Below are 26,882 nucleotides of genomic sequence, written 5' to 3'. Positions count from 1 at the left end.
CAACCTTCAACATTTGTAAGTCCATGATATAGAGTGGTGAGTTCCAATCTGTATCTGTTGTATCCAACAAAGAAATGAGGAAGAAGTATAATGACCTAAAAAGTGAAAATACGAGAGTGTATGGTTGGGTATTTAGTGCTTTTAGATAGTTCTAGGTTGCGTTGGCATCCGGGCACGCTTAAGTCAAAAAGGACTGGCCCTTACTTGATTACCCAAGTATTCCCTCATGGAGTAGTTGAGTTAGAAAACAAGGAAGGAGTATGGTTCAAGGTGAATGGAGACAAGTAAAACTCTAATTTTGGCATATTGCATCGATGAATGAAGTGATAGAGGCATACCATCTCTATGAAGGCTGAGTAATCAAGTTTCCTCAGTCGTGCCGCGACGTTAAATCAGGCGCTTGTTGGGATGCAAACCAATACATATAGTTTTTTCTTTTTAGTAATGGTAGATTTTTCTACTAATGGGTTTTGCATATTCAGGCACATCACCAGGAAATTCTGCAGAAAATCACACTACAGCAGTCATTGACGGATAAATCAATGGACCGTCATGCATGCGAAGGACCGTCGCATGAATCTATTGTGCGAGGTACATCTTTCTGTTATTTTCAAAACTAGGGCACACGGGATGGAACCAATGACGGACCGTCTCAGCTGCGATGGACCGTCGTTAGGGACTCATTGCGTCATTAATGAAGCGTACCCGACCCGGCTAGGTTTTCTTAAAAATCTGTAACATCTAAAAACCCCACCCCCTCATTTCACCCCATTCCTTCCCTCTTCCTCCCATTTTCCTTCTTTTTCAGCTTCAATGTTCATAACTCCCCTCTCTTACAACCGATCATTTTCCCAAATTTCCCAATTCCTAAAATTAAATATCTACTAGTCGGAGTCTGGCGCAGTCGTTCTTTACTTGATCACCAAGTACCTTCCTCCCTTTTTTTCCTCAAATTCTCAGGTATGTGTCTCTTATTTCTACACATTTACATTACATTTTTGTTTATCAATTAGTATTAGCCTATTTGTTATTGATGCGTTCATTCTTTAATACATATTCTGTCTAACCTAGGTTGAGAATCTTCAAAATTGCCTGTTAAAACTCTAGAAATAACTGCTTTAGAATTGCTAGTTTATTAGGTATTTGGCTTAGACAAATGTAGGTTAAAACATTAACAATTCCATTTGGGTCATAGGGGATGAATGGGGCATACCAAGTTCTGTCACAGAATGACAAAATGAGACCCCAATGACAGACCGTCTTACCCACGATGGACTGTCATTGGGTCCGTTCCGACATCCTTAATAGCCCACTGTCCAATTTTCTCCTAATGTCCTATAATGGACACATGCGATGGACCGTCGTTCATACGAAGGTCCGTCCGGCACAACCGTTCTTGTTGAATGGATCCTGTTCCTAAGGGTCTCTCACTTTTTCTTAGTGTCCGCCAACGGACATATGCAACAAACCGTCTTTCTCACGACGGTCTATCCTGCACAACCGTTCTGGTTGTTAGAGACCCTATTCCTAAGGGTGTCTCACTTTTTCCAAGTGTCCTCCAACAGACATATGCGATGGAGTGTCATTCACACGATGGTCCGTCCTGCACATTCCGTCATGACAATCATAGACCCTATTCCTAAGGGTCTCTCACTTTTTCTAAATGTCCTCCAACGGACATCTACGACGGACTTTCATACCCTCGTTTGTACGTCCTACATAACCGTCATGACGGTCAGAGACCCCTCTCCTAAGGGTCTCCATACTTTTTGTTGAACTGTCCCATGACGGACATTGACGACGTACAAGCATAATCACAACGGTCAATCCTGCCTATCCGTCATACTTTTTAGAGACTTTCCTATAGGGGTATTCACATAAACATTGTTTAAAGGAATACATGACGGACCCCATGACGGTCCATCGTAGTCATGATGAGCCGTCACCTGGTTCATCGTGTTTCACTATTACTATAGAAATGTCATTACATCTTAACTCTTTTATTTATTTTGTGTAGTTTTGCTTTTCTTGTATGCTCTTGCTAGTACTAATATTGATTCTTTATAGGTACTATTTATTATGGCACAAAAACAAGAACAGGTCTACGCACGCGGGCTATCAAAGTTTGTCGCCCCGTCTGCCCGCCTTGCCATTGGCTCTAATGCAAAGCGTGACCTTGAGTAGGTGACCCCAGGCACTTCCTCCCCATCCCGAGCTGCACGTGCTGCCAGAGCCACACCGAAAATGGTGGCATCCGGCGCAGTTTCTGCCTCCCAGTTGGATGAGAAGCGCACACTGACTGGAACACCGTCTAGGTTAGCTACTAATGAAGAAGGATCGTCTAGCTCCATAGGATTTTCGTGGTCAGAGGAAGCCTCCGTATCTGCTGAGGTCCCTGCACCCACCACCGCTTCACAATCTTCCTCATCTTATGAGGCTGAAAGTTCAGAATCCATACCTGGTTCACCGACTAGTGCTCTCACCCCGGTTGCCGACCAGCCCTACCGGTGGTGTGTCGACGGGCAATATAAAGGTCATTCTGATGTAAAGTTTCTGAATGATAAAATATTCATGACACAGACACTTACATTGGAGCGGCGGGTACTTACAGGAAGTCTCCAGACTTTGTTAGAGATCCAAAATATCTTCACTAGACATTGACTAGAGTGGACAACGCGTTCGTTGGGACGTTATAGTGAAGAGTTGGTCAGAGAGTTCTTCGCCTCTTACGTGTCTACTCTCACATCACAGATTGGTAGGCATTCTGCCCCCCGCCTAACAAGCCCTACTAATTCATGTCTGAGTACGTGGCCTTCAAGTTGATATCTCCCTTCCTGCCATCCGTCGGTATCTATACGTCGAGGATGTTGATGCCAACCGCACCCCTATCACCTCCGAGTATGACTACCGGTGGAAAATTGTCAAAGATGGGCAATTCCTGCGTGAGCCATCACTGAGAGAGACCACAAAGAGGTGGATGGCCCTGCACTTGTCTGTTGATTGAGAGGGTGCTGACTGGGTGATCAAGTTGAAGGGATCTATCGGGAAGGCTAACCGGACCTTCACGGCGAAGTTTTTATAGTTGATTATCCACCAGTGCCTTTCCCCCACAACCGCTGATAATATTTTCACATGGCATCGTGCAATACTGATGGCGGCGATGATAGCCGGGTCGGAGGTGGACTTTACTTGGCTTCTACATGCGGTCATTCACAAGAGGTCCTTTAAGGTCAAAACTTCTTACCCTTTCCCGTGCATGATATTTTCTCTATGTAGGTCCGCAGGTGTGCCTATGTGGCATGTTGATCAGCTCAAGACCCTGCTGGGCACTATTAATATCTGCCTCATCAAGGATGAGGACAATAAGTTGGCTCCACAAAGAGGGCCTCGTCAATATTTGCCTCCACTTGGTGACGATCTGTGTGATACGGTAGCATAGGCCAGCATGGCTACACAAGCGGCTTCAACTGACACTACCCTGGTCGAGTCTATCTTGGGTAGTAGCACTGTCCCAAGCTTCTCTAACTCAGCCCCTTTCCGCACTCTGGTCCCGCTTGCTAGGGTCAAGAAATTATATGCATAGATGGCTAAACTTTTGCAACACATCAAGCCTTAGATGCAGTGGTCTATTGCTGATAAAGAAGAGTGCTTTGAGCGGAGAGTGGTCCAGCACACAGAGCGGAAGATCGCTGAGGTTCATCAACGCTTGGACACTTTTGAGTTCCGGGTGCTAGCCCAGCCAGCCCTTCAGGTTTATGTGTCGACCCTTCAAGCTGCATTAGACAGTCCTCGCACAGACATCAATATGATCTTAAAGGCTAGGGTGCCTGAGTCTAAGGCCCCTTCTGCATAGCCTGCTAAATACACAGTGATGGCGGCCTTATTCGCCATTTCTGAGATTCCACCACCTTCCCCTCGAGAGCATGCCTAGAGGCATAGGGGTCGAGAGGAATATGAGGCTCCAGCATAGAAAAAGGATAACCGTGAGGTGGAGACTGCGATGAGAGCCTCGCTTGCTGATAAGGAGGCGCGTCAGATGAGGGTAGTAGAATTAACTGATGGGGAATCTAGCTCTAGAAATGTGGAGATAGCGGGAAGCACTGTTTATAGTGTTTTTGATGCTGTAGATATTACTCAGGGTGTCCAGATTACAGATGTAGTGGGTTTCGGGGAATTGGACCCACCAGCTTGCTGATTGTTGGTGCTTTTCGCCCCAGGTTTGCTTCACCTACCACTCTTGTATTTAAAATTTTTATGCATTAGGGACAATGGCATGTCCTTTTGATGGGGGGGTGGGGTAAATGAAAAGTGAGTGCCAGGGTGAAGTCTGAGTAGCCCAATTCACTATCCTATTTTGGGGTTTTCTTGCCTTTGTTCTTTTTCCCCAAGAGACTAATTATTTTTTCTGTTGATCCGGCATGTTAATATCTTATGAACATAGTTTAATTCTGAAGCATGATGGTTAAAATTATATCCAGATAGAATGAAAATGATGCATGACTAGGCATAGTAATTGATAAATGTGTGGCTCTAAGCATGACACAGAGGTACACCACTACATGACCCTAATTCTATATTCTAACTAGGTGTCTGATAATCTGGTAGAGTAATGAGATATCAATCGAGTGTGAGCAGGATTTTAATAGTCCACTATTTGTATTGAGCTAAAACTTTCCTTGTTAGTCCTGCTTAAAATAAGTTGTAATAGACAATTAGGAAATGATCATAGAACCTTGTTCAATGTAGCCTATTTTTAGTCAAAATAAAAGAAAACCAAATGTAATTAATCCTTCTTTGATCCAATTGATTTGATCTTAAACTAGACCTTTCTTTTCACCCCAACCGATCTTAACTGAGCATAACGTGTTGGCCCTGGTCCCTCCTTAGACATGTGCACCTCGGGTTATGCAAAAAGCATAATTTGAGGGTGGCTAATGCAGTAAACAACCCTTTTTATGGAGCTGACCCAACTTTGGGTATTGTGTACTTTGACTCATGGAAAAGCCATGAGTTGAGGGTAGATATTATGAGGAATGCTCTGGAAAGTGGGGTTGAAAGAACAAAGAGAGAGAAAGAACAAAAGTAAAGTGACTCAAGAATTAGTTGAAAGAAAGGTGAAAAAAAATTAATAAAAAAAATACAAGAAATACAAGAAAGAAAAGAAGAGAGTCACTTACACAAATGAAGGTGAAAGAATATGAGAAACTGGGCGAAATAAAATGATAAAAAGTTGTATGTTTAGCCGAAAGGTAAAGGAGGGAAAATAGTTATGAAAATATACCTAAATATACACTACCTAACCCTGAGCCTATGTTACGAGCTAAGAAAGTCCCATCGTGATCCTAAGAGTTTTATAGCGAACTTAAGACAATAAAAATAAGGGCAAGCTTATGGCAATATGTATGAATGAGTTGTGAATCTGTTCTGAGAGTCCGTGTTGAAAAGTAATCCTTATACTCAAACTGAAATCATTGTGTGAAAAATGAGGATATTATTTTGAAGTGAGGACACTAGTTAAAATACCGAAAATATTAGCACCTTGGTGAGAAATTGAAGAGGATAGGTTTTAGTGCATGGTTAGTCTGTGTCATGGTCTAATTCCACATAATCCAAGACTAATAGTGAAAGCATGCATAAATATTGAATATGCTTATAAGTATGATAAATGATGTTATGTGCTAATTTTATTATTATCCATGTCTATATTATGTGTAAGAACTATATTGAAATTATATGTGCCTATGTTCATGAATTTTACTAAAAAGACATTTAGCATGATTTAAATTGAAATGTCCTCTTTACTGCATGTTTTTGCATGGTTGTCATACTTAGTGAATTCTTGTACTAAAATTATTCTTCTTCATCTTTTTACACAAAGTGTAGGTGGTGATGTCTAGAGAATGTCTCCTAAGTCAAGATCTTAGATATATCTCCAAAGTTCAAGGAAATGGACTACTTATAATTCAAGGGGTGCCTTTACCAAGATATTTCTTTAAAGTTATGTAATAGCTTAGACTTACATTTTATGTTGTGAAGGCGGTATCCCCATTTTATTCTATTGAGTTGTCTGTTAGGATGGCAAAGAGACATAGAGTATAACTATGTATTATGATATTTTATAGATATGTCAAGTAATGTTCTAGCATATGATGTGATATAAAAAATCTTAAATTTTTCACTAATTATACGATTATGCAATGAAAGATATGTAAGGTCTTCTCTTAGACCTCCGAGAGATTGACGACACCGTGTTAATATTTGAGAATAACATAACTTCTATGGTATACCCTCGGGTAATAACTTCTATGTTATGACTTGTTGAGTATATTATGCCAAGTCTATGGTGACTTCTTAGGTACACTTTGTGGAAGAACCTTTATAGGATGTTACTTAAACAATGCAATAGTGCGACTTAGGAGTTGTCTTAGGTTATGGTCCTTATGTGACGTTGATGTCTTTGATGTGTTTATGACCTATGAATATATGTGCTTGTGTTATGAATAATATTATGAAATAATATTGTAAGGTAACCTTAAATTTATATATTGCACTAGGTACACTTGAGGGTTACTTAAGAAAAGAAGTAAAATAAAAGAGAGGTAATGTATGATGTGTATTGAATATGCTTATAAGTATGATAAATTGCCTTATGTGATAATTTTTTAAATTATGTCTATATGATGTATGTGAATTATATGGAACTTATATGTGCCTATGCTCATGAAGTTCACTAAAACATGTAGCATGATTTCAAATGAAATGTCCTCTTTAATGCAGGTTTTCGCATTATTGTCATACATAGTGCATTCTTGTACTAATACCATTCTTCTTCATCCTTTTACACAAAGTGTAGGTTTTATTGTCTAGAGGATGTCTCCTAAGAGGAGCTTGGATTGATCTTCCATGTTCAGGTAAAGGGACACTTATGATTCAAGGGTTCTCTATGTCAAGATTTTTCTTTAAGTTGATGTAATCGCTTAGACTTATATTTTATGTTGTTAGGGACGTGTCCATATTCTATTTTATTGAGTTCTTTCTTAAAAAGGAAAAGAGACATTTGAGTATAACTATGTATTATGATATTTTATAGATATATGAAGTAATGTTCTAGCATATGATATTCTATGAAAAGTTTTAATTTTCCACTATTTTTACAATTATGCAATGAAAGATGTCTAAGGGCTTGTCTTAGACCTTCGAGTGGTCGACGACGCCGCGTTGAGATTTGAGAATACCATAACTTCTAGTGTATACCCTCCGGTGTAACACTAGTGAACACGACATCTCAACTCACAAAGGGTATTCATCCTGCGACCTATCTTTTAAATCTGATAAGACGTAGTGAGGTTCCTACAAAACACTTCATCTCAACACACGAAGAGTGTTCACCCCAATACTCCCTTTTTTTTGTCAACTTAGATTCATACATTCATTTCAGTGTCTGTGTGTATATGTGAGTACACCTCACATATAAGCATCATTTCATTTATATTAACTTCAATACATGCTTTAAACCTTCGTTAATCAAATCACACAGTTTACATGTTTCACAAAATCATATATTTCATGTAGGAATAATCTACGCACAACAAGCAATTCAAGCTTCATAATACACAATACAAGAACCATATTCAAGATCACTTCATTTCACATATTAGGCCTTCAAAGCCACACTGACAATACATACTAAATATAATAAAATTCATCGAGTAAACACCGCCATAAATAAGGTGGACCATACCACTCAAAACCAATTTATAAAGATATTTAACAATGAACCCAACTTACTATTCTTCCAGGCCTTCACACCTATTTACAATTTTACTGAAGAATTCATTATTAAGTATCCCTTAGGGTAGTAGCTATAGAAAAATATCAACACAGGTTAAGCAAAGCTTGAAGACTATCATACCTAGCTCATTTAGCCCATTTATTAAGACACGATTTCATGAAAATCATTAACATAATTTCATTGAAGTTTTAGAATTAAAACCACTAAATAACGTTGTAAACTATCATTTTTTTAATCATTAGAAACTTTTTTCATTCAAGACCCATATCTAGAGTTGTAGATAGAAGAAACTAGAGCTGAAAACCCTTTATAAAAATTCATTAGAAGTGAATCCTTGAGTGGAAGAGAGTTCAAGGATTGATAACATACCATATATAACATAAAAACCACTAATTTGATGAACAACTTGACAACTAACAGCCCTCCTAGATCTTCTTGACTTCTAACTTCCAAGTAGACTTGAGCGAGAGTTCTATAGGAGAGGTGTTTTGTGTTTTAGGAAATGAGGTCTAAATTTAAGTCTTAGGATTGGAAATACTTTAATATACCTAGATAACACTAATAATGACTCCCTAAATTCAAAAATACTTGGGGTAAATTTACCAAACACCCCAAGTCAAAACAGATCTTTTTGAAATCTTTTACAGTGACCACCTACATCACATCACCAATGGAACGTCTCCAAGTTGATGACCCATTAATGGGGTGTGTAGATTGGGACTGCAACACCACCATGTGCAGGTTTGGCTAGACTTGCTGGGAAACTTGACACCCATGGTTGACGGACAGTGTGTTGGCCAACAGACCGTCCCTTGGGTCGTCGTTTGGTCATTGTTTATGCATCTTCTTGACAAAAGGTGGGGTCCTCTTTTAGGAAACCTCGTGGTCCCTAGGTGGGGTTGTAACCGTAGGCTAAAACCCTAAAAATATTAATCTAAGTCTAAGGAACATCCCGCGCCAATTTAAGAAAAATGAACACGTAAAACTTACTTAAACACATTAAGACACAAGAACACTTCCTATGACTTGTCTTCCTAACGCCATGAACGTTTGACCTCCAAACATAACTAAACATCTAATAACACTAATGTAACTCCTTTTAACTTAAAATTAACTCAAGAAACCATCATGAAACTTTAGTTCACCTTAGTTTGATTGAGGGCATTACACAAATGAAAAATTGTTTGTATATGCTACAAACTAACAAAGTAACTAACTTGAAATAAAGGCCCAGGTGAGTCATTGTTCCTTATGGTTGTCTTAAATTTTTATTAGATGGTCTTACCAAAATTGGGAGTGAATGAGTAGAGTAGTAAGGTGGTTGATATCCTTATCTTTTCTTTCCATTCTTATTCAAGAATTCATAGTTGTTTTGTTTCGTTTAGGAGTCTTGCACATGAGTATGATTTCCATGTCTCTTTATGTTATGAGTGCCTTTTATGGTTAATTTTTTGCATTCTCTTGATGATATTATAGTTATATGGGAACTTTTTTAGTTATATATTTCTCATGTCAATGTGCATTTAATGATATTTTCTCAATTTCATCAAAAGTTGTTAACATTATTATGCCTTTATGTTATTTAAAAAACTATTTCATGTTGCGCCTTATATGTAAAATGAGAATGTCAAAGTGGGAAAAAGTAGTTCCTATATTATTCAATTAAAATGATAAAGTATGTGTGCACTATGAATTGTTGAAATAGTTCAAAATTTTTGTGTTGAATAAAGTGCATAATGACGTGAAATTGGTGTTACTTGTAGACTTTGTTAATTAACTATCAAGTTATATTCATGATTATGCGCGTTCTGAGCTACTAATTGAGTCTTTTAATCCTTGAAAGTGTTTTAGTATCGTTCAAGGACAAATGTTTTCTAAGTAGGGGAAATTGTGACGCCCCTCAAAATGAAATAGGACAGACTGGAGATTTCTATGTGTTCCTCGAGTTAATAACTGTTTAAATTAAAAATAATAACTTTAGAAGTTAGTTTAAAAGAGTTTGGAAGTCAAACTTTAAGAAACGACCCAGACGTTCGAAAACTAGATTATTGTGTGCTATTGAGTCTTTGGATGTTTTAAATGTTTGGATGTGTCATTTGGAGTCTAAAATTAGTTGAAGGGACCCTATAATTTATATGGTCACGTTTAGGGTCAAAACTTCTGGGTATGACTCCCCAAGGACCACCTTAGTGCTTCTTGAGGAGAATCCAAACGCTTGCATAGAGCTGAAAAAAATTAACCCTCATTGACAACCCATAATCTACGCCCCATTAATCAATTGACGGACCATCCAAAGAGGACATGGATCCACACTTGTTTGTAAGGAGATTATCACCCAAATGACGGAGTGTGTGATCGATACGATGGAAAATCAGCAAAAGCCATGGTTTATTTGATGCCCCAACAATGGGGTCAATCTTTTGACACCTACAAATTATGCACTGTTATAACCATCCTAGGGGTCAATTGCTAAATTAAAACCACATTATAATTAAATTTTAGACAGTTATTTTATGTATTTTAATGTATTTTAAGTTACTTTAAACACCTAGACCTAGACATAGACTTGATTCTTCAAAATCAAAACCCCAAGTTCAAAAGAAATTCTCTCTTAACCTCATTGTAAGCCTCAAGTCAAATTAGAGATAGGATTGAAAACTTCCATTTATTTATATTACAATTTCATGGACCTTCTACTAATAAGGTATAGTGATTTTATCCATAATTCTTCTTGAAGGAGAAAATCCGAAGGCTTTTAAAAAGATTTCAAATCATAAAAGTTCCCATTTTGAATTGTAATCATGGGTTCTTGCATTTAAAGGTTTTATTTGACTAATTAAAATGTGTTTAATGTTAAATTGATAATTTATGATAAAAAACACCGTAGAATCATGAACATAGTAGTTCTCTAATTTTTTATTATGAAATAGGTTGTTGAATGTGATTGGATGTTGTTAGAATTATGTTTATAGTATGTTGTATTATGGTTATCTACTTCCATAAATACCTTATTATGTTGAATTATTGGTGGAATTAGAAAATTTGATTATTACTTGGATGAAGGGTAAGGTGACCTATATTGTTCCTCTTATTAAATTGATCTTCTGTGGCATGGTCCACTTATTGTGGAGTTGTTTACTAATTTTATATGAATGTATATGGACATGTGATTATGGCCTTGAAGGAGTTTAATGTGAAGTAAGGTGATGTTATGAAGTATACGTACATAAATGTCTAATAAAGTTATGAATGTGTATCATAAAGATAGTATGACTAATTATACTACTATGTGAATGTGATGTATGATTGTGTGTGATTTATGATCAATGTATCATGATCATTTTTAAATGATAATGACAAGAGTGATAATGGTCATGTTAAAGGAATTCTCACATATACACACAAAATGTATGAATGAATGAAGCTAATGAAAATGAAATGAATGAGTCTATTGGAAGGATTTCTCAATGGAACTCTATTGAATGAATCGGGGATTTTTGGGTTGTCACTCTATGTGAGTAGATATGTAGAGTCTAATAGCAACCTCAATATTGTTAAGAGCTTTCAAATAAATAAGTGATAGGTTGAGATGAGTAATCTTCCTAAGTTTAGATGTAGTATTTAGAAGCAATATATTAAACCTATAGCTAATGAATGTAATGAATGTCTAAAACATCGTGGGGAATAATTCTTAGCACCGAGAGGATTTTACAAAGGGGTGGATATCATCGTGAGTAGAGGTGTAGAATCCAATGTAACCTCTTAAGGTAGACACTATTTGTGAGTTAAGAAGTAGTACTTTGAAGCAATCTCCTTATCTCTTAATTATACTCCCACACAGGACCAGCTAGTGGTGTTCCACGTAAAGGCTAAGAGAATGACCCTACATTAGGAAAATGAGGATCCCTCATCTAGTAGGATTTAATACCGGATTCCATGTTATGCTCTCATGGTCAATGTCGGTTAAACTTATCCCACATAAATGAATGTAATGCGCCAGGTCTTTCTAAGGGTATAAGGTGGTTGAATGGGATACCATCGATGCATTGAACAATTAGACATTTGGAGGGATTCTTGGTCTGTCATTGTAATGTTAATGATTAAATGGGTTCTATATGATATTAATAAAGTATGTTGAATTTATGACAAATGTTAATGAACCATGTGTGTCTTATGTCTAATGTTAATGAAAGCTAAATAAATTGTTTAATGTGATGTTCCTAGTCTAGGGTTGTTCCATTGGAGCACTAAGTAGGAGTAGTAGAATGGGATGTTACTTTCACATTACACTAGTGTAACTCTGAGTTATCTTAGGGGATTATCTTTATATGGTGTTCTTAATCATAAGAATGTTTCCTCTAGTATCACTAGTAATGAATGTTACCTACTTGAGTTGAGATGAAATATCCTTATCTTTGTTAGTCATAAGGATCACTTAAGTGTGTATTAAAGAGGTCCTAAGGGTGGTCACTTCATGTATTACCTAGGTGGGTCTTAGGATAACTTTCTATAGAGGGTCTAAACGATTAATGCGTTACTTAATGAATATTGTTATATGTTGTGAATTTATTGAAGTATTACCTTGTATGTTGATGATGACTTGTATGATGTCTTTTACACTTAATTCATAAAGTTTTACCAGCATAGCATGGAAAGAATATTTCAACACAAATGTCCTCTTTAAAGCATGTTTTTGCACATTGCCATAATTAGTGCTTTAGTTGTACTAACTCCATATTCTTCTCTATGTCTACAATTATACGTGGAAATAAGTGAGGATCTTATAGTTGAAGCTTGGGAAGTTGTTTGTTCTTACAAGTCTTTTGGTATGTGCTCATATGTTCTAGGACGTGGATGCTAATTTTAGTTTCTTTCTATTAAATACATTGTACCAGACATGAGTTTCTTTTCTGTGTAAGGATCGTGACCCTATGATAATAAAATGTGTTTCAGATGGCTTGTGATGATGAGACTTAGTTACGTTTTATAAAAGACTTTTTATTGACTTTATTGTGAAAAAATTTAATCCTAATCTACTTTTCATACCTATGTGATTAATGAAAGATAAGAGTACTGTACAAGAGTTACGAGAGGTTAAGTATGTCGTGTGACGCCTAGGGGGTACTCTTGGGTCGTTATACCTAGTTTGTCATGACGAGGGAGCACACCCAAGAAGCAACACAGAGTACTTGACCTATTGGTTTTCATATACAAGCCCTTACACATATTTCATCGCATTGTCATAAAATTTGAGGAAATTCAAATCTTTTAGTAGTATAACACATGACTAAACACCATTTCATTTAAAAACCATAAGTACATATTTAATACATTTAGTCTTATCTTGCCATAGTAGACACGAAATCAATAAAATAGGTACACAGAACATAACAATACGAAAGAATATTTCTATTCTATTACATGAACGTAATTAACATCTTGACATGTTGCACACTTTGGAAGTTCATGAATTAGTCTAGAGTCTCAAATGATTAAATAAGTCTTAAAATAGTGTTTCAAAGTTTAAATAAAGGTAATAATGTCAATTAAAAAGTATTAGAACAAAAATATCATGAAACGACCATGACATCCAGAGATTTAAAACAAACTAATATTCTTTAGTGTGTTTCAAGAGGTTTTAAGAGTCAGATTTAACTCAATTTGGATAAAAAGGTTTAAATATGTATTAGAGTTTGTTTAGGGTCGAAATTTATTGTTACAACTACCCAAGGACGACCCTAATGGTCCTTAAAGAGGACGCTACATTTTGACACCAAAGCTGTCAATTAATAATAAACAAACGACGAGCCGTCGATGGGTCAACGGCCCGTTGATCGTGATCGTTGGTGGGGACTCAGAAATTTTATAAAATGTCTAAAAAACTAGATCGCTTACACAAACCACGGATGACGATGACAGTCCATGGTTTTGTCAACGGACCATCGACATAGTATCGTTGATTGAAGACTTTGTTCACTGACAAGTTTAGGTCAAGTTTACACTAGTAGATTAATTGGTTAATATGTTAATTAACTTATTAGGGGACTGTAAAATAGTTAAACCTCATTAAACTAACTCAACACCTTATTATTTCTCAAACCCAAATCTCTCCATCTTCTATCTACTTTCTCTCACTACTCAATGACCCCCCATTGAAGACAGTATTCAAGCTTCATAGGGGCTCCAAGAGTCACGTTTTTTTCAATCATTTTTAAAGGAATCTTAAGGTATGGAATATATCCTATATTGGGATATATTTCCCCTAGAGGCTCTTCAAAATAAGTTTCCAAAGATGTATAAAACTTCGGTTCTCATTCATTATCGTGGGTTCCTTTTAAAATCACTTAATGTTGTTTTGTAATGATTATTATTGATTTATTATGAATTTTTATTGGATAATTATTCTAATTCCTTTGAATTTGACCTAGTTTCTATAAAGGATCCATGATTCTCCTTTTTCCTTAACCGTAAGTTATGAATTAGGTTGATTGGTGATTAGGGATGATACAATTCACTTAATTCTTGTTTAGTTTACTGTTATATAATGATGTTGGGTGAATTGATGGATAAATATTGTAACATTGATTATGAAATGTTGATGGAGGTTTTGGAAGCTATTAGTAAGACCTTTATGATTATGAGTTCTCTACTTCAATAATGATGGATTTTATTGATGTTGATGTTCAATTGAAGTATTATTATGCGAATCAAATAGGAAGATAATGATATGATAAATATGATGGCATGATACTAATGTGTGGAATTTGACATTTCTATCGGTGCATGATCATGCAAATTTGAAAGTGATCCTGTTGTGTGCCTTATTATGATATACCTATGATACGATGATCTCACTAGTGATGATGGTTTGTGATGATTGGAAGTTTTCATTCTAAACCTAATGAGCTATTTACATGATCATACAAGGGGTTAATCTCCTAAGGCCTATATTAAGATTTGATGATTAGTAAAAGGATAAAGACATTCCAAAATGGGAATTTAGCTTAGAATAATTGTCATTCACAATGATTCTTATTATATAAAGAAAACTATGTAATGTGAAAACATGAATTTCTAGTATATCTCCTAGTTCATTAACTATGTTTCCTCATAGAAAAACTAGCAAGTAGATCCATCTAGAATGCTCTATTAAAATTTTTGTTCAACCTTGGTAGGTAGAGAACCTCTTTACGGTGTAAGGTTTGCATGACACCAGATTCCATGTTTATATCACATCGTTTGTTGTCGGTTAAGGTAATTTTCCCAAAAGTAAAATGAATAAATGAAAGTTATATATTGAATGCTAACTAGGGTGACAAAAGGGGTTCTACTTATGTCGGTAAGGGTATGAGACTTTATCTATGCATTCCACAAGTTGACCTTGAGAGGAGTCCTTGGAGGATGTTCTTATTCACTTATGTTATGAATGAAATGATTGTAACGACCTGTTTAGTCGTTTTGAGCAACAAACTTCAATTCTGAAAAAAAAAAACAGGCTGAGGCGACGGACCAAACGACGATCCGTCATGGGCACGACAGACCGTCGCAGGGTCTCGTTTCAAAACACTTAGAAGATCTGAAATTGAGTACTAAAAATCGACTCTCTGAACTTCGTGATGGAATGGCAGGACGGACCGTCACAGGCGTGACGGACCGTCATAGATTGTTCAATGGAAATTGACTCTCTGACCCTTGGGACGACCTGCAGGACGGACCGTCGCAGGCACAACGGCCCGTCACAGGGTGCGCAAATCCCAGGCAGAGTGGGATTTCTGGTGAAGTTTTAAGGGACGTTTTTGACTATTCTTGCCTTAATTATAAAGTTCGTGGGTTTATATTAATAACTCAAATTCTTGGGGGTTAAAAGAGGTAACCCTAAGTTAATTAGTGGGGTATGATTGCTATCTTTTATTCTTAATTATATACTAATTAGGGTAAAAGAAAGAGGGGTTGAATAAAGAAAATAGAAAGAACAAGAGCGAGAGAGAGAATCGAACGAGAAGGGAGAAACAAAGCTTTGGGAAAATTCTTGCTTGATTCAATTCTTCGGTGGAGGTAGGTTATGGTTTTCATGCTATTCGTAGTAAACTCTTAATAGTGAATGATATTTGTTAGTAGTATTGTAAACCCTTCTATATGCTTAATTGTATGCTTGCATGAATGATGTGATTATGTAATTATGAATAAATAAGCATGATGAAGCTATTGAATCCCAAATCTTGAAAAAGAAACCCTAATCTACTTTGATAATGATGATGCCTTGGTATGAAAGAAGGCTTGATGAATGAAAGTAGTGAGATTAGGGGATCGGGTGCCACATTCCGGTACCAGGATAGAATATGGATCGGGTGTCACGTTTCGACACCAGGATAGAATATGGATCGGGTGCCACGTTCCGGTACCAGGATAGAATATGGATCGGGTGCCACGTTCCGGTACCATGATAGAATATGGATCAGGTGTCACGTTCCGACACCAGGATAGAATATGGATCGGGTGCCACGTTCCGGTACCAGGATAGTATATGAGGATCAGAGTGTCACGTTCCGACACCAGGATAGAATATGGATCGGGTGCCACGTTCCGGTACCAGGATAGAATGAGGATCGGAGTGTCACGTTCCGACACCAGGATAGTATATTGAGGAGCGGAGTGTCACGTACCGACACGAGGGGAATAAAGATAATGAATCTTGAAATATGTTAATATATCCAATCTAATGAACTAAATTCCCAAATGAGTATGATGAGGAGGTGTGAGTCCTCATTGATATGCTTGGTGTTGTAACCAAGGGTTATGGTAACTGTAAATGCTGCATGCTAAGGATATTAGTTGATTTTATGATATTGCTTAATACATACTGTTTTCTATTTTGAGTTGGCCGATGATATCTACTCAGTACCCGTGTTTTGTACTGACCCCTACTTTTATTGTTTTCTTCTTGTTTATTTGTGGAGTGCAGCAAACGTGCCGTCATCTTCGACTCAACAGTAACTCAAGCCAGTCTTACTACATCAGAAATTCAGGGTGAGCTAATGCTTCTAGCTTGGACTGGATCTTCTTCTCCAAGTCTTGATGCCTTGAACTTCCGGCATGGACTAGCTTCTTTTGTATTTTTAGCTTCTTAGAATACTCTTAGTTTAGTAATTTGATTATAGATGTTCTTGTGATGATGACTTCCAGATTTTGGGAATAATAATAGTTATTGATTTTATTAATGAGTTTAAGTCTTCTGCATTACTTTATGTTGATATTACCTTGAAATGTTAAGATTTAGATTGGTTGGTTCGCTCACATAGGGGGGTAAGTGTGGGTGCCAGTCGCGGCTCCGATTTGGGTCGTGACAAACTTGGTATCAGAGCATTAGGTTTGTTGGTCTCATCACACAAGAACAGGTCTAGTAGAGTCTTAAGGAACGGTAGGGGGACGCCTTTACTTTTCCTTGAGAGGCTATAAGACTTTAGGAAAAATTTCACTCTTTCATTCTTTCTTTCGTGCTACTACTTGAGTCCAATTGGTATCTAGGCGATACGAATTGGTATCTGACCATCTTCACTCTCTTTCGCAGATGGTTAGAACTAGGGCAACGACTACGCCAACACCAACACCGGCTAGACAAGAAACAACTGAGCCAACCACTGGGGCTGTGGCTCGAGGAAGAACAGCGGCAAGGGGCCGTGGTAGAGGTCGTGGGAGGACGTCCTCTAGGGGAAGAGGACGAGCACCTAGCCCATCTGATACTATGGCAGTGACTCCTCCACCGACTGAGGAAGTAATAAGAGAAGGGGAGGATGGGGAAACTGAACAAGTGCAGAATGAGGGGTTGCCACCCCAACCTACCCCAAAGATGATCAATCAGGTTCTGGCTTATTATAGTGGGTTATCTGATCAGGGCCAGACACCCCCAGTGTTTTCTGCACCAGCACCTCAGGCTCCGGAGGTACAACATGCGGCTACTATGGCTCCCCGCATAGATGTTCCATTAGAAATAGGCACGTTTCCACGTCTGACTACTGGGCCTATAATGACAAATGATCAGCATGAACTTTTCAGTAAGTTCTTGAAATTGAAACCTCCAGTCTTCAAGGGTGCGGAATCTGAGGATGATTACGATTTTCTGGTTGACTGTCATGAGCTACTACACAAGATGGGTATAGTAGAATGGTTTGGTGTTGAGTTCGTGAGTTATCAGTTTCAAGGGAACGCCAAAATGTGGTGGCGGTCACATATTGAGTGTCAACCAACAGAAGCACCACCTATGACTTGGGCGTCATTCTCTAGCTTGTTTATGGAGAAGTATATCCCCCGAACTTTGAGGAATAGGAAAAGGGATGAGTTCTTGAGCCTAGAGCAAGGTAGGATGTCGGTCAATGCATATGAGGCTAAGTTCCGTGCACTATCTAGATATGCCACTCAACTCTGTTTCAGTCCTCAAGAGCGGATTCGCCGGTTTGTGAAGGGGTTGAGGTCAGAATTGCGGATTTCGGCCTTACAGATAGCGGCAACGGCAAAATCCTTCCAAGAGGTGGTAGACTTTGTGATAGAAGTGGAAGGAGTGAAGCCAGACGACTTCACCCCGACATCGACATCAAAAAGGTTTTGAAAGAGAGGTGAGTTTAATGGTGCATACACTAGAGGACAGGGTTCGGGAAGTTACTCAGTCCGACCAATTCAGTCTTCACTACAGACTGTAGTTGGGGGTCCACCTCCGACCGGTCAACACTTCTCTGAGAGACCTATGCATGAACCCAGAGAGTGCTATGGATGTGGGGAGATTGGACATATTAAGAGATATTGTCCAAAACAGAGTTACAAACCTCCAAATGTTAGAGGTAGAGGTGGTCATGGCAGAGGCCGTTATTCTGGAGGATGTGGTGGTCAAGGAAATGGTGGTCACCAAAACGGCCGAGGTGATGGGCAAACTGGAGCCACTACATCACAACAAGGTAGGGGCAATGGACAGACGAACGATAGGGCCCATTGTTACGCTTTCCCTGGGCGGTCTGAAGCGGAGGCATCTGATGCTGTCATCACAGGTAATCTTTTGGTTTGTGATTGCATGGCTTCTGTATTATTTGATCCCGGATCCACATTTTCTTATGTATCTTCCGCATTTGCTAATGGTCTTAATTTACATTGTGAATTGCTTGACATACCTATTCGTGTTTCTACTCCGGTGGATGAGTCTGTGATAGTTGAAAAGGTGTATAGGTCTTGTCTTGTAACTTTTGTGGGGAGCAATACTTATGTAGACTTGGTTATTTTAGAAATCGTTGATTTTGATGTAATTCTGGGTATGACTTGGCTTTCTCCGCAATTTGCGATCTTGGATTGTAATGCTAAAACGGTGACGTTAGCCAAGTCTGGGGCAGATCCGTTAGTGTGGGAGGGTGACTACACTTCCAATCCGGTGCGTATCATCTCCTTTCTTCGTACTAAGAAAATGGTTAGTAAAGGGTGTTTAGCTTTCTTGGCACATCTCAAGGATGACACTACCCAAGTACCTTCGATTGAGTCGGTTTCGGTAGTCCGCGAGTTTTTGGATGTGTTCCCTGCAGATCTTCCTGGTATGCCACCTGATAAGGATATTGACTTCTGTATCGATCTTGAACCGGGTACTCACCCAATTTCTATACCCCCTTATAGAATGGCTCCTGCGGAGTTAAGAGAGTTAAAAGCCCAACTTCAAGAGTTGTTAAACAAAGGCTTTATTAGACCAAGTGCATCTCCTTGGGGTGCTCCGGTTTTGTTTGTAAAGAAGAAGGATGGGAGTTTTCGAATGTGTATAGACTACAGACAACTAAACAAGGTAACCATAAAGAACAAGTATCCTCTTCCTCGCATTGATGACTTGTTCGATCAGTTACAAGGTGCTTGTGTCTTCTCTAAGATTGACTTGAGATCCGGTTATCATCAATTGAAAATACGGGCAACGAATGTGCCAAAGACTGCTTTTCGAATGAGATATGAGCATTACGAATTTGTGGTGATGTCCTTTGGTCTTACGAATGCCCCTGCTGCGTTCATGAGCTTGATGAACGGGATTTTTAAGCCATATTTGGACCTCTTCGTGATCGTATTTATTGATGATATATTGCTGTACTCAAAGAGCAAGAAGGAACATGAAGAGCATTTGAGAATGGTATTGGAAATGTCGAGGGAGAAAAAGCTTTATGCCAAGTTCTCTAAGTGTGAATTTTTGCTAGATGCAGTGTCCTTCTTGGGACACGTGGTTTCTAAGGATGGAGTGATGGTGGATCCTTCTAAGATTGAGACAGTGAAGAATTGGGTAAGACCTACTAATGTATCGGAAATAACGAGCTTTGTTGGGTTAGCTAGCTACTACCGTCGATTTGTCAAGGTATTCTCTTCTATTGCTTCCCAATTGACGAACTTGACTAAGCAAAATGTTCCATTTGTATGGTCGGACAAGTGTGAGGAAAGCTTTCAGAAGCTCAAGACTTTGTTGACTACCGCACCTATCCTTACCTTGCCAGTAGAGGGTAAGAACTTCATTGTTTATTGTGATGCATCCTATACTGGTTTGGGTGCAGTACTAATGCAAGAGAAGAGTGTGATTGCTTATGCTTCAAGACAATTAAAAGTGCATGAACGTAACTATCCAACTTATGATTTGGAATTGGCCACGGTAGTGTTTGCATTAAAGCAATGGAGACACTATTTATATGGGGTTAAGTGTGAGATCTATACGGATCATCGTAGCCTTCAGTATGTCTTTACTCAGAAAGATTTGAACATAAGACAGAGGAGATGGATGGAGTTACTAAAGGACTACGATATCACTATCTTGTATCATCCGGGGAAGGCGAATATTGTAGCGGATGCTTTAAGTAGAAAGGCGGGAAGCATGGGAAGTCTAGCTCACTTGCAAGCTTCTAGACGCCCACTGGCTAGAGAGGTTCAAACTCTAGCTAATGACTTGATGAGATTAGAAGTAAATGAGAGGGGAGGATTGTTGGCTTCTGTGGAGGCAAGATCTTCCTTTCTTGACAAGATTAAGGGAAGACAGTCTGATGATGAGAAACTGCAAAGAATTCAAGATAAGGTATTGCGAGGAGAGGCTAAGGAAGAACAAATCGATGAGGAAGGTGTTTTGAGGATCAAGGGAAGGGTATGTGTACCCCGCGTCGATGATTTGATCAACACTATTCTGACAGAGGCTCATAGTTCAAGGTATTCTATACATTCCGGTGCAACCAAGATGTATCGTGACCTAAAACAACACTTTTGGTGGAGTAGAATGAAGTGTGATATTGTTGACTTTATTGCCAAGTGTCCAAACTGTCAACAAGTAAAGTATGAACACCAAAGGCCCGGAGGAACACTTCAGAGAATGCCCATTCCGGAATGGAAGTGGGAAAGAATTGCAATGGATTTTGTGGTTGGTCTTTCGAAGACAATGGGTAAGTATGACTCCATTTGGGTGATTGTTGATAGGTTATCTAATTCTGCTCACTTCATTCCGGTCAAGGTGACTTACAATGCAGAAAAGTTAGCCAAACTTTACATCTCGGAAGTGGTGCGATTGCATGGGGTTCCACTATCCATCATATCAGATAGAGGTACGCAGTTTACTTCTAAGTTTTGGAAAACATTGCATGCGGAATTGGGTACTAGGTTGGACCTTAGTACTGCGTTCCATCTTCAGACCGATGGTCAATCTGAGCGAGCGATTCAAGTGTTGGAGGATATGCTTCATGCGTGTGTGATAGAATTTGGTGGCCATTGGGATAGCTTCTTACCCTTAGCGGAATTTTCATACAATAATAGCTATCACTCGAGCATTGATATGGCCCCATTTGAAGCATTGTATGGGAGGAGATGTAGGTCTCCCTTTGGTTGGTTTGATGCATTTGAGGTTAGGCCTTGGGGTACTGACCTTTTGAGGGATTCGATGGAAAAAGTGAAGTCTATTCAAGAAAAGCTTCTAGCGGCGCAAAGTAGACAAAAAGAATATGCAGATCGAAAGGTTAGATACTTAGAGTTCATGGAGGGTGAACAAGTCTTGTTGAAAGTTTCACCAATGAAAGGGGTGATGCGGTTTGGTAAAAGGGGTAAACTAAGTCCAAGGTACATTGGACCATTTGAAGTATTTAAGCGAGTAGGAGAGGTTGCTTATGAGTTAGCCTTGCCTCCAGGGCTTTCCGGAGTGCATCCGGTATTCCATGTGTCTATGTTTAAAAGATACCATGGGGATGGAAACTACATTATCCGATGGGATTCAGTTTTGCTTGATGAGAACTTGTCCTATGAGGAGGAGCCTGTTGCTATTTTAGATAGAGAAGTTCGCAAGTTGAGGTCAAGAGAGATTGCATCCATCACGGTGCAATGGAAGAATCGACCGGTTGAAGAAGCCACTTGGGACAAGGAGGCGGATATGCGAGAAAAATACCCACATCTGTTTACAGATTCAGGTACTCCTTTTCGCCCTTGTTTTCCTTCTTTTGATCGTTCGGGGACGAACGATGGGTAAATTGGTATCTATTGTAACGACCTGTTTAGTCATTTTGAGCAACAAACTTCAATTCTAGAAAAAAAAAACAGGCTGAGGCGACGGACCAACCGACGATCAGTCATGGGCACGACGGACCGTCGCAGGGTCTCGTTTCAAAACACTTAGAAAATCTGAAATTGGGTACTGAAAATCGACTCTCTGAACTTCGTGACGGAATGGCAGGACGGACCGTCACAGGCGTGACAGACCGTCATAGATTGTTCAATGGAAATTGACTCTCTGACCCTTGCGACGACCTGCAGGACGGATCGTCGCAGGCACGACGGCCCGTCACAGGTTGCGCAAATCCCAGGCAGAGTCGGATTTCTGGTGAAGTTTTAAGGGACGTTTTTGACTATTCTTGCCTTACTTATAAAGTTTGTGGGTTTATATTAATAACTCAAATTCTTGGGAATTAAAAGAGGTAACCCTAAGTTAATTAGTGGGGTATGATTGCTATCTTTTATTCTTAATTATATACTAATTAGGGTAAAAGAAAGAGGGGTTGAATAAAGAAAATAGAAAGAACAAGAGCGAGAGAGAGAATCGAATGAGAAGGGAGAAACAAAGCTTTGGGAAAATTCTTGCTTGATTCAATTCTTCGGTGGAGGTAGGTTATGGTTTTCATGCTATTCGTAGTAAACTCTTAATAGTGAATGATATTTGTTAGTAGTATTGTAAACCCTTCTATATGCTTAATTGTATGCTTGCATGAATGATGTGATTATGTAATTATGAATAAATAAGCATGATGAAGCTATTGAATCCCAAATCTTGAAAAGAAACCCTAATCTACTTTGATAATGATGATGCCTTGGTATGAAAGAAGGCTTGATGAATGAAAGTAGTGAGATTAGGGGATCGGGTGCAACGTTCCGGTACCAGGATAGAATATGGATCGGGTGTCACGTTCCGACACCAGGATAGAATATGGATCAGGTGCCACGTTCCGGTACCAGGATAGAATATGGATCGGGTGCCACGTTCCGGTACCAGGATAGAATATGGATCGGGTGTCACATTCCGACACCAGGATAGAATATGGATTGGGTGCCACGTTCCGGTACCAGGATAGTATATGAGGATCGGAGTGTCACGTTCCGACACCAGGATAGAATATGGATCGGGTGCCACGTTCCGGTACCAGGATAGAATGAGGATCGGAGTGTCACGTTCCGACACCAGAATAGTATATTGAGGAGCGGAGTGTCACGTACCGACACGGGGGGAATAAAGATAATGAATCTTGAAATATGTTAATATATCCAATCTAATGAACTAAATTCCCAAATGAGTATGATGAGGAGGTGTGAGTCCTCATTGATGTGCTTGGTGTTTTAACCAAGGGTTATGGTAGTATATAGTAGGGTTTACAATACTACCAATACATATCATTCACTATTAAGAGTTTACTTATGAAAGCTTGAAACCATAACCTACCTCCACCGAAGAATTGAAATCAAGCAAGTTAATCCTCAAAGCTTGGTGTTTTCCTCTTCTTCTCGATCGTTTCTCTCTCTCCCTTCTTGTTCTTTCTATTTTCTTATTCAAACCCTCTTTCTTTTACCCTAATTAGTATATAATTAATAATAAAAGATGGCAATAATACCCCACTAATTAACTTAGGTTTACCTCTTTTAACCCCCAAGAATTTGAGTTATTAATATAAACCCACGAACTTTATAATTAAGGCAAGAATAGTCAAAAACGTCCCTTAAAACATAACCAGAAATCTGACTCCAACTGGGATTGTGCAATCTTTGACGGGCCGTCGCGCCTGCGACGGTCCGTCCTGCTGTCCGTCGCATAGTTCAGAGACTCAATTTCCACTGAATAATCTGTGACCGTCCGTCACGCCTGTGACGGTCCGTCCTGCCATTCCGTTACGAAGTTCAGAGAGTTGATTTTCAGTACCCAATTTCAGATTTTCTAGGTGTTTTGAAACGAGACCCTGTGACGGTCCGTCGTGACCATGAAGGTCCGTCGTGGGGTCCGTCGCCTCTACCTGTTTTTCCAGAATTAAAATCTGCTGCTCAAAACGACTAAACAGGTCGTTACAATAGATACCAATTGACCCATCGTTCGTCCCCGAACGATCACAAGAAGAAAAACAAGGGCGAGAAGGAGTACCTGAATCTTTAAACAGATGTGGGTATTTTTCTCGCATATCCGCCTCCTTCTCCCAAGTCGCTTCTTCAACCGGTCGATTCTTCCATTGCACCTTGATGGATGCAATCTCTCTTGACCTCAACTTGCGAACTTCTCTATCTAGAATAGCAACAGGCTCCTCCTCATAAGACAAGTTCTCATCAAGCAAAATTGAATCCCAACGGATGATGTAGTTTCCATCCCCATGGTATCTTTTCAACATCGACACATGGAATACCGGATGCACTCCGAACAGCCCTGGAGGCAAGGCTAACTCATAAGCCACCTCTCCTACTCTCTTAAGTACTTCAAATGGTCCAATGTACCTTGGACTTAGTTTACCCCTTTTTTTAAACCGCATCACCCCTTTCATTGGTGAAACTTTCAACAAGACTTGTTCACCCTCCATGAACTCTAAGTCTCTAACCTTTCGATCTGCATATTCTTTTTGTCTACTTTGCGCCGCTACAAGCTTTTCTTGAATAGACTTCACTTTCTCTATCGAATCCGTCAAAAGGTCAGTACCCCAAGGCCTAACCTCAAATGCATCAAACCAACCAATGGGAGACCTACATCTCCTACCATACAATGCTTCAAATGGAGCCATATAATTGCTTGAGTCATAGCTATTATTGTATGAAAACTCTGCTAAGGGTAGGAAGCTATCCCAATGACCACCAAACTCTATCACACATGCACGAAGCATATCTTCCAACACTTGAATCGTTCTCTCAGACTGACCATCAATCTGAGGATGGAATGCAGTACTAAGGTTCAACCTAGTACCCAATTCCGCATGCAATGTTTTCCAAAACCTAGAAGTAAACTGCGTACCTCTATCTGATATGATGGATAGTGGAACCCCATGCAATCGCACCACTTCCGAGATGTAAAGTTTGGCTAACTTTTCTGCATTGTAAGTCACCTTGACCGGAATGAAATGAGCAGATTTAGTTAACCTATCAACAATCACCCAAATGGAGTCATACTTACCCATTGTCTTCGGAAGACCAACCACAAAATCCATTGCAATTCTTTCCCACTTCCATTCCGGAATGGGCATTCTCTGAAGTTTTCCTCCGGGCCTTTGGTGTTCATACTTTACTTGTTGACAGTTTGGATATTTGGCAATAAAATCCACAATGTCACGCTTCATTCTATTCCACCAAAAGTGTTGCTTTAGGTCACGGTACATCTTGGTTGCACCCGGATGTATCGAATACCTCAAACTATGAGCCTCTGTCAGAATAGTGTTGATCAAATCATCGACGCGGGGTACACATACCCTTCCCTTGATCCTCAAAACACCTTTCTCATCGATTTGTGCTTCCTTAGCCTCTCCTCGCAATACCTTATCTTGAATTCTGCGCAGTTTCTCATCATCAGACTGTCTTCCCTTAATCTTGTCAAGAAAGGAAGATCTTGCCTCCACAGAAGCCAACAATCCTCCCTTCTCGTTTACTTCTAATCTCATCAAGTCATTAGCTAGAGTCTGAACCTCTCTAGCCAGTGGGCGTCTAGAAGCTTGCAAGTGAGCTAGACTTCCCATGCTTCCCGCCTTTCTACTTAAAGCATCCGCTACAACATTCGCCTTCCCTGAATGATACAAGATAGTGATATCGTAGTCCTTTAGTAACTCCATCGATCTCCTCTGTCTTAAGTTCAAATTTTTCTGAGTAAAGACAATCTGAAGGCTACGATGATCCGTATAGATCTCACACTTAACCCCATATAGATAGTGTCTCCATTGTTTTAATGCAAACACTACCGCAGCCAATTCCAAATCATGAGTTGGATAGTTACGTTCATGCACCTTTAATTGCCTTGAAGCATAAGCAATCACACTCTTCTCTTGCATTAGTACTGCACCAAAACCAGAATAGGATGCATCACAATAAACAATGAAGTTCTTACCCTCTACTGGCATGGTAAGGATAGGTGCGGTAGTCAACAAAGTCTTGAGCTTCTTAAAGCTTTCCTCACACTCATACGACCATACAAATGGAACATTTTGCTTAGTTAAGTTCGTCAATTGGGAAGCAATAGAAGAGAATCCCTTGACAAATCGGCGGTAGTAGCTAGCTAACCCAACAAAGCTCCTTATTTCTTACACATTAGTGGGTCTTACCCAATTCTTCACTGTCTCAATCTTAGAAGGATCCACCATCACTCCATCCTCAGAAACCACGTGCCCCAAGAAGGACACTGCATCTAGCCAAAACTCACACTTAGAGAACTTGGCATAAAGCTTTTTCTCCCTCAACATTTCCAATACCATTCTCAAATGCTCCTCATGTTCCTCCTTACTTTTAGAGTATATCAGTATATCATCAATAAATACGATCACAAAGAGATCCAAATATGGCTTAAAAATCCCGTTCATCAAACTCATGAACGCAGCAGGGGCATTCGTAAGACCAAAAGACA

Source organism: Solanum lycopersicum, chromosome 2 (genome assembly GCF_036512215.1).
Source record: "Solanum lycopersicum chromosome 2, SLM_r2.1".
Classification (NCBI taxonomy): domain Eukaryota; kingdom Viridiplantae; phylum Streptophyta; class Magnoliopsida; order Solanales; family Solanaceae; genus Solanum; species Solanum lycopersicum.
The sequence above is the reverse complement of the archived record's forward strand: the minus strand, read 5'-3'. Positions refer to the sequence as shown.